At 43.5% G+C, this 14,672-nt stretch overlaps 1 protein-coding gene across 2 annotated transcripts in view; it reads right to left on the reverse strand.

Moving 5' to 3' along the window:
• The window catches only part of LOC121531664 (alpha-1,3-mannosyl-glycoprotein 4-beta-N-acetylglucosaminyltransferase C-like), a 172,618-nt gene that overhangs the window by 62,351 nt on the left and 95,595 nt on the right, over positions 1-14,672 (reverse strand). The window contains exon 3 of one of the 2 annotated variants that reach the window (XM_041837026.2): positions 5,512-5,605. The gene's annotated coding sequence lies outside the window, so the exon portion shown is untranslated. Of the gene's footprint in view, positions 1-5,480; positions 5,606-14,672 lie in introns of both variants that reach the window. The other variant, XM_041837025.2, reaches the window with a different exon arrangement.

The raw sequence follows: 14,672 nt of genomic DNA on the forward strand, positions 1-14,672 counted from the left end.
TATGAATAAAGACTTGCCTAAGTGCCAAAATTCAACATTTTGACATGTCCCTCTGTGGACCCTCTATGAATTCTAGGAAGCTTTTAACCCACTTAACCCCAACATTTCTATAAAGTTGTCACCATTATAAAGCCCTAGTTATTTTGTTGCTTTGACAAAGTCATTTCTGAAGATTAGGCTGTTATTTATTCAATGTGATTCGTGATTCATTTACATCTGTCCCTTATTTGAAGGTCAACTCTGTTACGTGAACTGAACTCTCGTTTTAATATAGTTAAACTATTCCTTTTTTTTTTTTTTTTTTAAGAAACATTGAACATCTAATAGTCAAATCATAGTGTAAGGTGAGCTTGTACTACTCTTTTTTGCCATTTTCTTATCTTTTTTTTGTGGTGGAAACCTGAGTGGGTTGAGCCCATAGGTAGACAGAATATAAATGTTTTAACAATCCATTTTGTTTGTGAAGCTTGCATTCAATTGCGCCTCCCTGTTTCACACAAAAAGCTTCCATTCCCCCAGTGACAAGGGGATTTATGGCTGATTTAAGATTACGTTGTCAACCCTGTTACAGTCAACCCTGTTACTTTATTTGGCACTTTCTAAACATTTACTATGGTCAATTTTTTAGTTAACCTCTTGAGACTGAAAAACATGTTCTTTATGAATGTTAAAATTAGGGGAAATATACAGTGAATTCAGAAAGTATTCAGACCCCTTGACTTTTTCCACATTCTGTTACATTACAGCCTTATTCTAAAATGGATTAAAACAGTTTTTCCCTCATCAATCTACACACAGTACCCCATAATGAAAAAAAAACCTACAGTTTTTTAGAATTTGTTGCAAATGTATTATTAATAAAAAACAGAAATACTTTATTTACATAAGTATTCAGACCCTTTGCTATGAGACTCGAAAATTGAGCTCAGGTACATCCTGTTTCCATTGATCGTCCTTGATGTTTCTATAACTTGACTGGAGTCCACCTTTGGTAAATTCAATTGATTGGACATGATTTCGAAAGGCACACACCTGTCTATATAAGGTCCCACAGTTGACAGTGCACGTCAGAGCAGAAACCAAGCCATGACGTCAAAGAAATTGTCTGTAGAGCTCCAAGACAGGATTGTGTCGAGGCACAGATCTGGGGAAGGGTACCAAAAAATGCCTGCAGCATTGAAGGTCCCCAAGAACACAGTGGCCTCCATCATTCTTAAATGGAAGAGGTTTGGAACCACCAAGACTCTTCCTAGAGCTGGCCGCCCGACCAAACTGAGCAATCGAGGGAGAAGGTCCTTGGTCAAGGAGGGGACCAAGAACCCGATGGTCACTCTGAGTTCCTCTGTGGAGTTGGGACAACAATCTCTGCAGCACTCCACCAATCAGGCCTTTATTGTAGAGTGGCCAGACGGAAGCCACTCCTCAGTAAAAGGCACATGGCTGCCTGCTTGAAAGGCACCTAAAGGACTCTCAGACCATGAGAAACAAGATTATCTGTTCTGATGAAACCAAGATTGAACTCGTTGGCCTGAATGCCAAGCGTCACGTGTGGAGGAAACCTGCACCATCCCTACGGTGAAGCACGGTGGTGGCAGCATCATGCTGTGGGGAGGTTTTTCAGCGGCAGGGACTGGGAGACTAGTCAGGATCGAGGGAAAGATGAACGGAGCAAAGTACAGAGAGCTCCTTGATGAAAACCTGCTCCAGAGCACTCAGGACCTCAGACTGGGGCGAAGGTTCACCTTCCAACAGTAAGCCAAGACAACGCAGGAGTGGCTTAGGGACAAGTCTCTGAATGTCCTTGAGTGGCCCAGCCAGAGCCCGGACTTAAACCCGATCGAACATCTCTGGAGAGACCTGAAAATACAGTAGCTGTGCAGCGATGTTCCCCATCCAACCTGACAGAGCTTGAGAGAATCTGTAGAGAAGAATGGGAGAAACTCCCCAAATACAGGTGTGCCCAAGAAGACTTGAGGCTGTAATCGCTGCCAAAGGTGCTTCAACAAAGTACTGAGTAAAGGATCTGAATACTTATGTAAAGTGATATTTCAGTTTTTTATTTTTAATAAATGTGTTAAGATTTGGGGTATTGATGAGGAAGAAAAAATAACAATGTAATCAATGTAAGAATAAGGCTGTAACGTAACAAAATGTGGAAAAAGTCAAAGGGTCTGAATACTTTCCAAATGCACTGTGTATATATATATATATACAGTGGGGAGAACAAGTATTTGATACACTGCCGATTTTGCAGGTTTTCCTACTTACAAAGCATGTAGAGGTCTGTAATTTGTATCATAGGTACACTTCAACTGTGAGAGACGGAATCTAAAACAAAAATACAGAAAATCACATTGTATGATTTTTAAGTAATTAATTTGCATTTTATTGCATGACATAAGTATTTGATCACCTACCAACCAGTAAGAATTCTGGCTCTCACAGACCTGTTAGTTCTTCTTTAAGAAGCCCTCCTGTTCTCCACTCATTACCTGTATTAACTGCACCTGTTTGAACTCGTTACCTGTAAAAAAGACACCTGTCCACACGCTCAATCAAACAGACTCCAACCTCTCCACAATGGCCAAGACCAGAGAGCTGTGTAAGGACATCAGGGATAAAATTGTAGACCTGCACAAGGCTGGGATGGGCTACAGGACAATAGGCAAGCAGCTTGGTGAGAAGGCAACAACTGTTGGCGCAATTATTAGAAAATGGAAGAAGTTCAAGATGACGGTCAATCACCCACGGTCTGGGGCTCCATGCAAGATCTCACCTCATGGGGCATCAATGATCATGAGGAAGGTGAGGGATCAGCCCAGAACTACACGGCAGGACCTGGTCAATGACCTGAAGAGAGCTGGGACCACAGTCTCAAAGAAAACCATTAGTAACACACTACGCCGTCATGGATTAAAATCCTGCAGCACACGCAAGGTCCCCCTGCTCAAGCCAGCGCATGTCCAGGCCCGTCTGAAGTTTGCCAATGACCATCTGGATGATCCAGAGGAGGAATGGGAGAAGGTCATGTGGTCTGATGAGACAAAAATAGAGCTTTTTGGTCTAAACGCCATTCGCCGTGTTTGGAGGAAGAAGAAGGATGAGTACAACCCCAAGAACACCATCCCAACCGTGAAGCATGGAGGTGGAAACATCATTCTTTGGGGATGCTTTTCTGCAAAGGGGACAGGACGACTGCACCGTATTGAGGGGAGGATGGATGGGGCCATGTATCGCGAGATCTTGGCCAACAACCTCCTTCCCTCAGTAAGAGCATTGAAGATGGGTCGTGGCTTGGTCTTCCAGCATGACAACAACCCAAAACACACAGCCAGGGCAACTAAGGAGTGGCTCCGTAAGAAGCATCTCAAGGTCCTGGAGTGGCCTAGCCAGTCTCCAGACCTGAACCCAATAGAAAATCTTTGGAGGGAGCTGAAAGTCCGTATTGCCCAGCGACAGCCCCAAAACCTGAAGGATCTGGAGAAGGTCTGTATGGAGGAGTGGGCCAAAATCCCTGCTGCGGTGTGTGCAAACCTGGTCAAGACCTACAGGAAACGTATGATCTCTGTAATTGCAAACAAAGGTTTCTGTACCAAATATTAAGTTCTGCTTTTCTGATGTATCAAATACTTATGTCATGCAATAAAATGCAAATTAATTACTTAAAAATCATACAATGTGATTTTCTGGATTTTTGTTTTAGATTCCGTCTCTCACAGTTGAAGTGTACCTATAATAAAAATTACAGACCTCTACATGCTTTGTAAGTAGGAAAACCTGCAAAATCGGCAGTGTATCAAATACTTGTTCTCCCCACTGTATATATATATATACACAGTACCAGTCAAAAGTTTGGACACACCTACTCGTTCAAGTGTTTTTCTTTATTTTTACTATTTTCTACATTGTAGAATAATAGTGAAGACACATAACAATTTTTTTTATTTATCCTTTATTTAACTAGGCAAGTCAGTAGCTTAGTGGGTAAGAGCATTGTGCCAGTAACCGAAAGGTCGCTGGTTCTAATCCCCGAGCCGATTAGGTGAAAAATCTGTCGGTGCCCTTGAGCAAGGCACTTAACCCTAATTGCTCCTGTAAGTCGCTCTGGATAAGAGCGTCTGCTAAATGACTAATTATTATAATTATATTATTTACAATGACGGCCTACCCTGGCCAAATCCCGGACGACGCTGGGCCAATTGTGCGCCGCCCTATGGGACTCCCAATCACAGCCGGATTGTGATACAGCCTGGAATCTAACCAGGGTCTGTAGTGACGCCTATAGCACTGAGGTGCAGTGCCTTAGACTGCTGCGCCACTCAGGAGCCCCATATGGAATCATGAAGTAACCAAAAATATATTTTAGATTTTAGATTCTTCAAAGTAAGCCACCCTTTGCCTTGATGACAGCTTTACACACTCTTGGTATTCTCTCAACCAGCTTCACCTGGAATGCATTTCCAACAGTCTTGAAGGAGTTCCCACATATGCTGAGCAATTGTTGGCTGCTTTTCCTTCACTCTGCGGTCCGACTCATCCCAAACCATCTCAATTGGGTTGAGGTGGGTGATTGTGGAGGCCAGGTAATCTGATGCAGCACTCCATCACTCTCCTTCTTGGTAAAATAGCCCTTACACAGCCTGGAGGTGTGTTGGGTCATTGTCCTGTTGAAAAACAAATTATAGTACCACTAAGCCCAAACCAGATGGGATGGCATATCGCTGCAGAATGTAGCCATGCAGGTTAAGTGTGCCTTGAATCTAAATAAATCCCTGACAGTGTCACCAGCAAAGCACCATCACACCTCCTCCATGCTTCACGGTGGGAACCACACATGCGGAGATCATCCGTTCACCTACTCTGTGTCTCACAAAGACACGGCGGTTGGAACCAAAAATCTCAAATTTGGACTCATCAGACCAAAGGACAGATTTCCACCGGTCTAATGTCCATTGCTCGTGTTTCTTGGCCCAGGCAAGTCTCTTCTTATTATTGGTGTCCTTTAGTAGTGGTTTCTTTGCAGCAATTCGACCATGAAGGGCTGATTCACGCAGTCTCCTCTGAACAGTTGATGTTGAAATGTGTCTGTTACTTGAACTCTGTGAAGCATTTATTTGGACTGCAATTTCTGAGGCTGGTAACTCTAATGAACTTATCCTCTGCAGCAGAGGTAACTTTGGGTCTTCCTTTCCTGTGGCGGTCATCATGAGAGCCAGTTTCATCATAGCGCTTGATGGTTTTTGCGACTGCACTTGAAGAAACTTGAAATGTTCTAGATTGACTGTCCTTCATGTCTTAAAGTAATGATGGACTGTCATTTCTCTTTGCTGATTTGAACTGTTCTTGCCATAATCTGGACTTGGTCTTTTACCAAATAGGGCTATCTTCTGTATACCCACCCTACCTTGTCACAACACAACTGATTGACTCAAACGCATTAAGGAAAGAAATTCCAGAAATTAACTTTTAACAAGGCACACCTGTTAATTGAAATGCATTCCAGGTGACTACCTCAGCAGAAGTCAGATGTGTTAGTGGGAAGATATCTGATTGCTCTGAAGGTTGACATGGACTGGATCCACAAACAGATGCTCCTCAGTTGTTTCTGTCAAAAAGAAAGAGAGAGTCAGTCAAACGCAAAGGAAATGAATTCATTATACACATCAGCGTTACATTGTTAATCTCTGTACTCTGTGTGTACGTGTCGCACATCAATGTATTCTACCGTGTGTGTGTGTGCGTGAGCCTGTGGTGCACATGTACCGTACCGTGTGTGTAAATGTATGTGCATTTGAGCGTGCATGTGAGAGAGTAGCTCATTTTCTGCGTGCGCACACATACATTTACAAACAACAACGTCCCAACTCTCCCGAGCTTCTGACTGTGCCTTGTACACTGCCTTACATTTCAAGATGACTCTCCTCTCAAGAGTTTCCCTGGTAAAGGAAAAATGCTGCCTTTCCCTACGACGTCCACTGTCTCTCTCTCTAATCTCTAATCTAACTGTCGCTGACTGTCTCTCTTTCTCTAGTCTGTCACTGACTCTCTCTAGTCTAACTGTCACTGACTCTCTCTCTCTCTAGTTTAACTGTCACTGACTCTCGCTCTCTCTATCTCTCTCTAGTCTAACTGTCGCTGACTCTCTCTCTCTAGTCTAACTGTCGCTGACTCTCGCTCTCTCTTTCTCTCTCTAGTCTAACTGTCACTGACTCTCTTTCGCTCTCTCTAGTCTAACTGTCACTGACTCTCTCTCTCGCTCTCTCTAGTCTAACTGTCACTGACTCTCTCTCTCTCTAGTCTAACTGTCGCTGACTCTCTCTCGCTCTCTCTAGTCTAACTGTCACTGACTCTCTCTCTAGTCTAACTGTCGCTGACTCTCTCTAGTCTAACTGTCGCGTACTCTCTCTCTCTCTAGTCTAACTGTCACTGACTCTCTCTCTAGTCTAACTGTCGCTGACTCTCTCTCTAGTCTAACTGTCGCTGACTCTCTCTCTAGTCTAACTGTCGCTCACTCTCTCTCTCTCGCTCTCTCTAGTCTAACTGTCGCTCACTCTCTCTCTCGCTCTCTCTAGTCTAACTGTCACTGACTCTCTCTCGCTCTCTCTCTCTAGTCTAACTGTCGCTCACTCTCTATCTCTCGCTCTCTCAAGTCTAACTGTCGCTCACTCTCTCTCTCTCTTTCTCTCTCTAGTCTAACTGTCGCTGACACTCGCTCTCTCTTTCTCTCTCTAGTCTAACTGTCGCTGACTCTCTCTCTAGTCTAACTGTTGCTGACTCTCTCTCTAGTCTAACTGTCGCTGACTCTCTCTCTCTAGTCTAACTGTCGCTCTCTCTTTCTCTCTCTAGTCTAACTGTTGCTCATTCTCTCTCTCTCGCTCTCTCTAGTCTAACTGTCGCTGACTCTCTCTCTAGTCAAACTGTCGCTGACTCTCTCTCTCTCGCTCTCTCTAGTCTAACTGTCGCTGACTCTCTCTCTCTTTCTCTCTCTAGTCTAATTGTCGCTCACTCTCTCTCTCTTTCTCTCTCTAGTCTCACTGTCGCTGACACTCACTCTCTCTCGCTCTCTCTAGTCTAACTGTCGCTGACTCTCTCTCTAGTCTAACTGTTGCTCACTCTCTCTCTCTCTAGTCTAACTGTCACTGACTCTCTCTCTCTCGCTCTCTCTAGTCTAACTGTCACTGACTCTCTGTCTCGCTCTCTCTAGTCTAACTGTCACTGACTCTTTCTCTCTCGCTCTCTCTAGTCTAACTGTCACTGACTCTCTCTCTCTCGCTCTCTCTAGTCTAACTGTCACTGACTCTCTGTCTCGCTCTCTCTAGTCTAACTGTCACTGACTCTCTCTCTAGTCTAACTGTCGCTCACTCTCTCTCGCTCTCTCTAGTCTAACTGTCGCTCACTCTCTCTCTCTCTTTCTCTCTCTAGTCTAACTGTCGCTGACTCTCTCTCTAGTCTAACTGTCGCTGACTCTCTCTCTAGTCTATCTGTTGCTGACTCTCTCTCTAGTCTAACTGTCGCTGACTCTCTCTCTAGTCTAACTGTTGCTGACTCTCTCTCTAGTCTAACTGTCGCTCTCTCTTTTTCTCTCTAGTCTAACTGTCGCTCATTCTCTCTCTCTCGCTCTCTCTAGTCTAACTGTCGCTGACTCTCTCTCTAGTCTAACTGTCACTGACTCTCTCTCTATCGCTCTCTCTAGTCTAACTATCTCTGACTCTCTCTCTCTAGTCTAACTGTCACTGACTCTCTCTCTCGCTCTCTCTAGTCTAACTGTCACTGACTCTCTCTCTCTCGCTCTCTCTAGTCTAACTGTCGCTGACTCTCTCTCTCTAGTCTAACTGTCACTGACTCTCTCTCTTTCGCTCTCTCTAGTCTAACTGTCACTGACTCTCTCTCTCTCGCTCTCTCTAGTCTAACTGTCACTGACTCTCTCTCACTCTCTCTAGTCTAACTGTCACTGACTCTCTCTCTCTCGCTCTCTCTAGTCTAACTGTCGCTCACTCTCTCTCTCTCGCTCTCTCTAGTCTAACTGTCACTGACTCTCGCTCTCTCTCTCTAGTCTAACTGTCACTCACTCTCTCTCGCTCTCTCTAGTATAACTGTCACTGACTCTCTCTCTCTCTTTCTCTCTCTAGTCTAACTGTCACTGACTGTCCCTCTCTATGCAGAGCACAGAGACACTGATGGCATAGATGGGATGGTGTGGTGCTCCCACACAGAGGCAGGGTAATTGGCTCTCCATGATGGGCCATAAACATACATCACAGGGGTGGTGGAGCGCCAAGCAGACAGCTAACTAAGCCTCTCTCACTCTTTCTCTGCTGCTCCGTCTCCGCTGCTTGCACAAGAAGACACAGATATATATACACACAACCCCCAAAGATACACACACACACACACACACACAGTTCACTGTCTTTGTTACTCTGGATATTCATGCTGTCTGCACGGGTCATGCCCTTCACGCCATTATCATAGCAAACAGTAGAACACCCCACCCCCTTTTTTATTACCACAACACCATCCTCATATGGTAATATACAGTTATATACAGTAATATACCGAGGACAACACCCTCTCTTAATCTCCATAGCACCATCACCGTAATCCATAAGGGATGTCCTCGCAAGCAATTACCATAACACCATACTGCCACACACTAGTAATCCGCGGGATGACTCATAACCCACAGTCCCTGTGGTTATATCCATGGGGCGGGCGGGTTTAGGGTCATGAAATATTGTGTGGATGAAGGGCGGGTGCGTGACGGGCGGGTTGAATAAAGAGAGAACAATGCATTAGAAATCCATAAATTCTTGTGCAATTCATATACTGTACAGTGAGGGAAAAAAGTATTTAATCCCCTGCTGATTTTGTACGTTTGCCCACTGACAAAGACATGATCAGTCTATAATTTTAATGGTAGGTTTATTTGAACAGTGAGAGACAGAATAACAAAAAAAAAATCCAAAAAACGCATGTCAAAAATTTTATAAATTGATTTGCATTTTAATGAGGGAAATAAGTATTTGACCCTTCTGCAAAACATGACTTAGTACTTGGTGGCAAAACCCTTGTTGACATTCACAGAGGTCAGACGTTTCTTGTAGTTGGCCACCAGGTTTGCACACATCTCATGAAGGATTTTGTTCCACTCCTCTTTGCAGATCTTCTATAAGTCATTAAGGTTTCGAGGCTGACGTTTGGCAACTCGAACCTTCAGCTCCCTCCACAGATTTTCTATGGGATTAAGGTCTGGAGACTGGCTAGGCCACTCAGGACATTAATATGCCTCTTCTTGAGCCACTCCTTTGTTGCCTTGGCCGTGTATTTTGGGTCATTGTCATGCAGGAATACCCATCCACGACCCATTTTCAATGCCCAAGATTTTCTCACCCAAGATTTGACGGTACATGGCCCCGTCCATCGTCCCTTTGATGCAGTGAAGTTGTCCTGTCCCCTTAGCAGAAAAACACCCCCAAAGCATAATGTTTCCACCTCCATGTTTGACGGTGGGGATGGTATTCTTGGGGTCATAGGCAGCATTCCTCCTCCTCCAAACACGGCGAGTTGAGTTGATGCCAAAGAGCTTGATTTTGGTCTCATCTGACCACAACACTTTCACCCAGTTCTCCTCTGAATCATTCAGATGTTAATTGGCAAACTTCAGACGGTCCTGTATATGTGCTTTCTTGAGCAGGGGGACCTTGCGGGCAGGATTTCAGTCCTTCACGGCGTAGTGTGTTACCAATTGTTTTCTTGGTGACTATGGTCCCAGCTGCCTTGAGATCATTGACAAGATCCTCCCGTGTAGTTCTGGGCTGATTCCTCACCGTTCTCAGGATCATTGCAACTCCACGAGGTGAGATCTTGCATGGAGCCCCAGGCCGAGGGAGATTGACAGTTATTTTGTGTTTCTTTCATTTGCGAATAATCTCATCAACTGTTGTCACCTTGTCACCAAGCTGCTTGGCGATGGTCTTGTAGCCCATTCCAGCCTTGTGTAGGTCTACAATCTTGTCCCTGACATCCTTGGAGAGCTCTTTGGTCTTGGCCATGGTGGAGAGTTTGGAATCTGATTGATTGATTGCTTCTGTGGACAGGTGTCTCTTATACAGGTAACAAATTGAGATTAGGAGCACTCCCTTTAAGAGTGTGCTCCTAATCTCAGCTCGTTACCTGTATAAAAGACACCTGGGAGCCAGAAATCTTTCTGATTGAGAGGGGGTCAAATACTTATTTCCCTCATTAAAATGCAAATAAATTTATAACATTTTTGACATGCGTTTTTCTGGATTTTTTTGTTGTTATTCTGTCTCTCACTGTTCAAATAAACCTACCATTAAAATTATAGACTGATAATTTCTTTGTCAGTGGGCAAACGTACAAAATCATCAGGGGATCAAATACTTTTTTCCCTCACTGTATACTGCTACATTGAGGTTTTTCTTTCATTATTTTTATGTGGCGTTAGTGCGTAGCCTAAACCGAAGCTTCTGGGCCTAACTGTAGTTTGTCAAATACACACCAACTGACAAATGCTTTTGGGAACTTGGGCAGAAAAAGTTAACGTCGATCCACTGAGGCAAAAAGGACAATGTAGGAGTTTAATTCAATAAGAGAAAAGCTATGAAATGGAGAGTTGAAGATAAATAGAAGGGAGTTTCAGAACAGTAGTCTGTTATAGAAGGGAGGGCCAGAACAGTAGTCTGTTATAGAAGGGAGGGCCAGAACAGTAGTCTAATGTTATAGAAGGGAGGGTCAGAACAGTAGTCTGTTATAGAAGGGAGGGCCAGAACAGTAGTCTGTTATAGAAGGGAGGGCCAGAACAGTAGTCTAATGTTGTATAAGGGAGGGCCAGAACAGTAGTCTGTTATAGAAGGGAGGGCCAGAACAGTAGTCTGTTATAGAAGGGAGGGCCAGAATAGTAGTCTAATGTTATAGAAGGGAGGACCAGAACAGTAGTCTGTTATAGAAGGGAGGGCCAGAACAGTAGTCTAATGTTATAGAAGGGAGGGCCAGAACAGTAGTCTGTTATAGAAGGGAGGGTCAGAACAGTAGTATGTTATAGAAGGGAGGGCCAGAACAGTAGTCTGTTATAGAAGGGAGGGCCAGAACAGTAGTCTGTTATAGAAGGGAGGGCCAGAATAGTAGTCTGTTATAGAAGGGAGGGCCAGAACAGTAGTCTGTTATAGAAGGGAGGGCCAGAACAGTAGTCTGTTATAGAAGGGAGTTTCAGAACAGTAGTCTGTTATAGAAGGGAGGGCCAGAACAGTAGTCTGTTATAGAAGGGAGGGCCAGAACAGTAGTCTGTTATTGAAGGGAGGGCCAGAACAGTAGTATGTTATAGAAGGGAGGGCCAGAACAGTAGTCTGTTATAGAAGGGAGGGCCAGAACAGTAGTCTGTTATAGAAGGGAGGGCCAGAACAGTAGTCTGTTATAGAAGGGAGGGCCAGAACAGTAGTCTAATGTTATAGAAGGGAGGGCCAGAACAGTAGTCTAATGTTATAGAAGGGAGGGCCAGAACAGTAGTCTGTTATAGAAGGGAGGGCCAGAACAGTAGTCTAATGTTATTGAAGGGAGGGCCAGAACTGTAGTCTGTTATAGAAGGGAGGGCCAGAACAGTAGTCTGTTATTGAAGGGAGGGCCAGAACAGTAGTCTAATGTTATAGAAGGGAGGGCCAGAACAGTAGTCTAATGTTATAGAAGGGAGGGCCAAAACAGTAGTCTAATGTTATAGAAGGGAGGGCCAGAACAGTAGTCTAATGTTATAGAAGGGAGGGCCAGAACAGTAGTCTAATGTTATAGAAGGGAGGGCCAAAACAGTAGTCTAATGTTATAGAAGGGAGGGCCAGAACAGTAGTCTAATGTTATAGAAGAGAGGGCCAGAACAGTAGTCTGTTATAGAAGGGAGGGCCAAAACAGTAGTCTGTTATAGAAGGGAGGGCCAGAACAGTAGTCTGTTATAGAAGGGAGGGCCAGAACAGTAGTCTAATGTTATAGAAGGGAGGTCCAGAACAGTAGTCTGTTATAGAAGGGAGTTTCAGAACAGTAGTCTGTTATAGAAGGGAGGGCCAGAACAGTAGTCTGTTATAGAAGGGAGGGCCAGAACAGTAGTCTGTTATAGAAGGGAGGGCCAGAACAGTAGTCTGTTATAGAAGGGAGGGCCAGAACAGTAGTCTGTTATTGAAGGGAAGGCCAGAACACTAGTATAATGTTTGGTGAAGTGGTAAAAGAGGATCATAGCAGTGTTATGTGTGATGATTATGAGGCGCTTTACAAATTAGACAATCACAAGACGGTGACTTCAAAATGACACGTCAAGGGAACTGCACTGTTCGGATGGGTTAAATGGAATAGTAGCCTAACTGAAATATGGACACTGACTGTAGGTCTATAACCTCTCACAAAGCCTAATATAATATTAACTCCTGCCGAATTAAGCATTTCTTGCAGTAAAATGATACACCAAATGTACATTTTGACTAGGGAACAGGAGTGGAGAAATATTATTTATTTCTTTCAGCATCTTGAGAGAAAGAATGCACGGTTAGGGACCGTCTGTGAAGGTGATATCTTTCAAAGCTGATTGTATTTCAACCACATAAAATATTAATTCAAGTCAAACTGAAATCTTATCAAAAACATGTTGGGTCGCATTCAATTTCCTTAAAACCAGTCAAACTTTTTTCTTTGCATTTTCTCCCCGATCCCTAAATGTCTTTGCAGCGTGAGAGAAGCAGATATGAAAGAGAAAACAAACTTTACTGATGTCAACTAGAATAAAGCATTATATTGATTTATTACATTATACTGGTGAGCAAAGGGTTTAATTTAGTATTCTAGGACAACAAGCAATGACAGAAGAGAAACTGCATGTATCTAATTATAGACAAGTGGACTAACAAACAGCCTACCAAAATGTTGGACATTATAAGCAGAAATATAGGCCTATCTAAAAAGGCCTGTCAAAAAATCGTTACGCCATCTCTGACAGTCCAATGCTTTTTCTATATTTGCTGGTTAGGGTCGAGTGCGGGCGATTATGGATGGGTTATAAGCAATTGCGGGCGGGTGCGGGTGAACAAACATCTGACCCGCGCATCACCATATAAGATGCCCTTGCTATCCATTCCCATAACACCATGCTGCCACTCATAATAGAGCCAATCCATTTCCACAGCACTATCACCATAGCACCCTCCCTCCCATTATCATAACAGTATTGTCATAACAAGCAGGATGACCCTGTTAGAAGAGGCATTTCTTTCAGACAGCAGCCTAAGACAGGAAATGGGTGAAATAAGGGCAGCCAAGGCTATAACACAGAAGGAAACATAGAATGGGTGTTTTCTCACCTTTCACACTCTAAAGTGTGAACCTTTTCTACACCATTCCTGGTTGTGCCTCTGATTTAGTTACTTAAGCAATAAGGCACGAGGGGGTGTGGTATATGGCGAATATACCACGGCTAAGGACTGTTCTTACCCACGACGCAACGCGGAGTGCTTGGATACAGCCCTTAGCCGTGGTATATTTGCTATATACCACAAACCCCTGAGGTGCCTTATTGATATTATAAACTGGTTACAAACATTATTAGAACAGTACAAATAAATGTTTTGTCATACCCGTGGTATACGGTCTGATATACCACGGCTTTTAGCCAAAGCATTCATGGCTCGGACACGGTTTATAATTAGATATAAAACGTCATCTTACTTTAATATAAAATATATTCTCAATTTCATGGACTGTTGGTTAGAACAATTTTTTCGATAGGTAATAACCATTTAATTGCTCCTCCGAAGAGCAAGATACTTGAATTAAATGATCAATCCACTTGTTTAGATTACAGCATATAAGTTCCCTTTCATAACTTAATACAATGAAGTTAGTTTTGTGACCCAGTTTTGTGGGTGTGACTGAGTTTATAATGTTACCTTGCCTCAAAGATGAATCACAATAATAATATCTGTCTGACACGCTATACTGTGTAGCTCCATCTCTGTGCTGTGGTGTCTCAATAATGTTTTGTCATATTTTTCCTTAGACGTAAGAGTTCAATTCTCTCCCATCTGTGTATTAATACCATTATATTGAAACATTTTTTACCATTGTTCATCGCAGGATATACAGTGAGGGAAAAAAGTATTTGATGCCCTGCTGATTTTGTACGTTTGCCCACTGACAAAGAAATGATCAGTCTATACTTTTAATGGTAGGTTTATTTGAACAGTGAGAGACAGAGGCTCCCAGGTGTCTTTTAAACAGGTAACGAGCTGAGATTAGGAGCATACTCTTAAAGGGAGTGCTCCTAATCTCAGTTTGTTACCTGTATAAAAGACACCTGTCAACAGAAGCAATCTATCAATCAGATTCCAAACTCTCCACCATGGCCAAGACCAAAGAGCTCTCCAAGGATGTCAGGGACAAGATTGCAGACCTACACAAGGCTGGAATGGGCTACAATACCATCGCCAAGCAGCTTGGTGAGAAGGTGACAACAGTTGAAGCGATTATTCGCAAATGGAAGAAACACAAAATAACTGTCAATCTCCCTCGGCCTGGGGCTCCATGCAAGATCTCACCTCGTGGAGTTGCAATGATCATGAGAACGGTGAGGAATCAGCCCAGAACTACACGGGAGGATCTTGTCAATGATCTCAAGGCAGCTG

Source organism: Coregonus clupeaformis, chromosome 19, assembly GCF_020615455.1.
Source record: "Coregonus clupeaformis isolate EN_2021a chromosome 19, ASM2061545v1, whole genome shotgun sequence".
Taxonomy (NCBI): domain Eukaryota; kingdom Metazoa; phylum Chordata; class Actinopteri; order Salmoniformes; family Salmonidae; genus Coregonus; species Coregonus clupeaformis.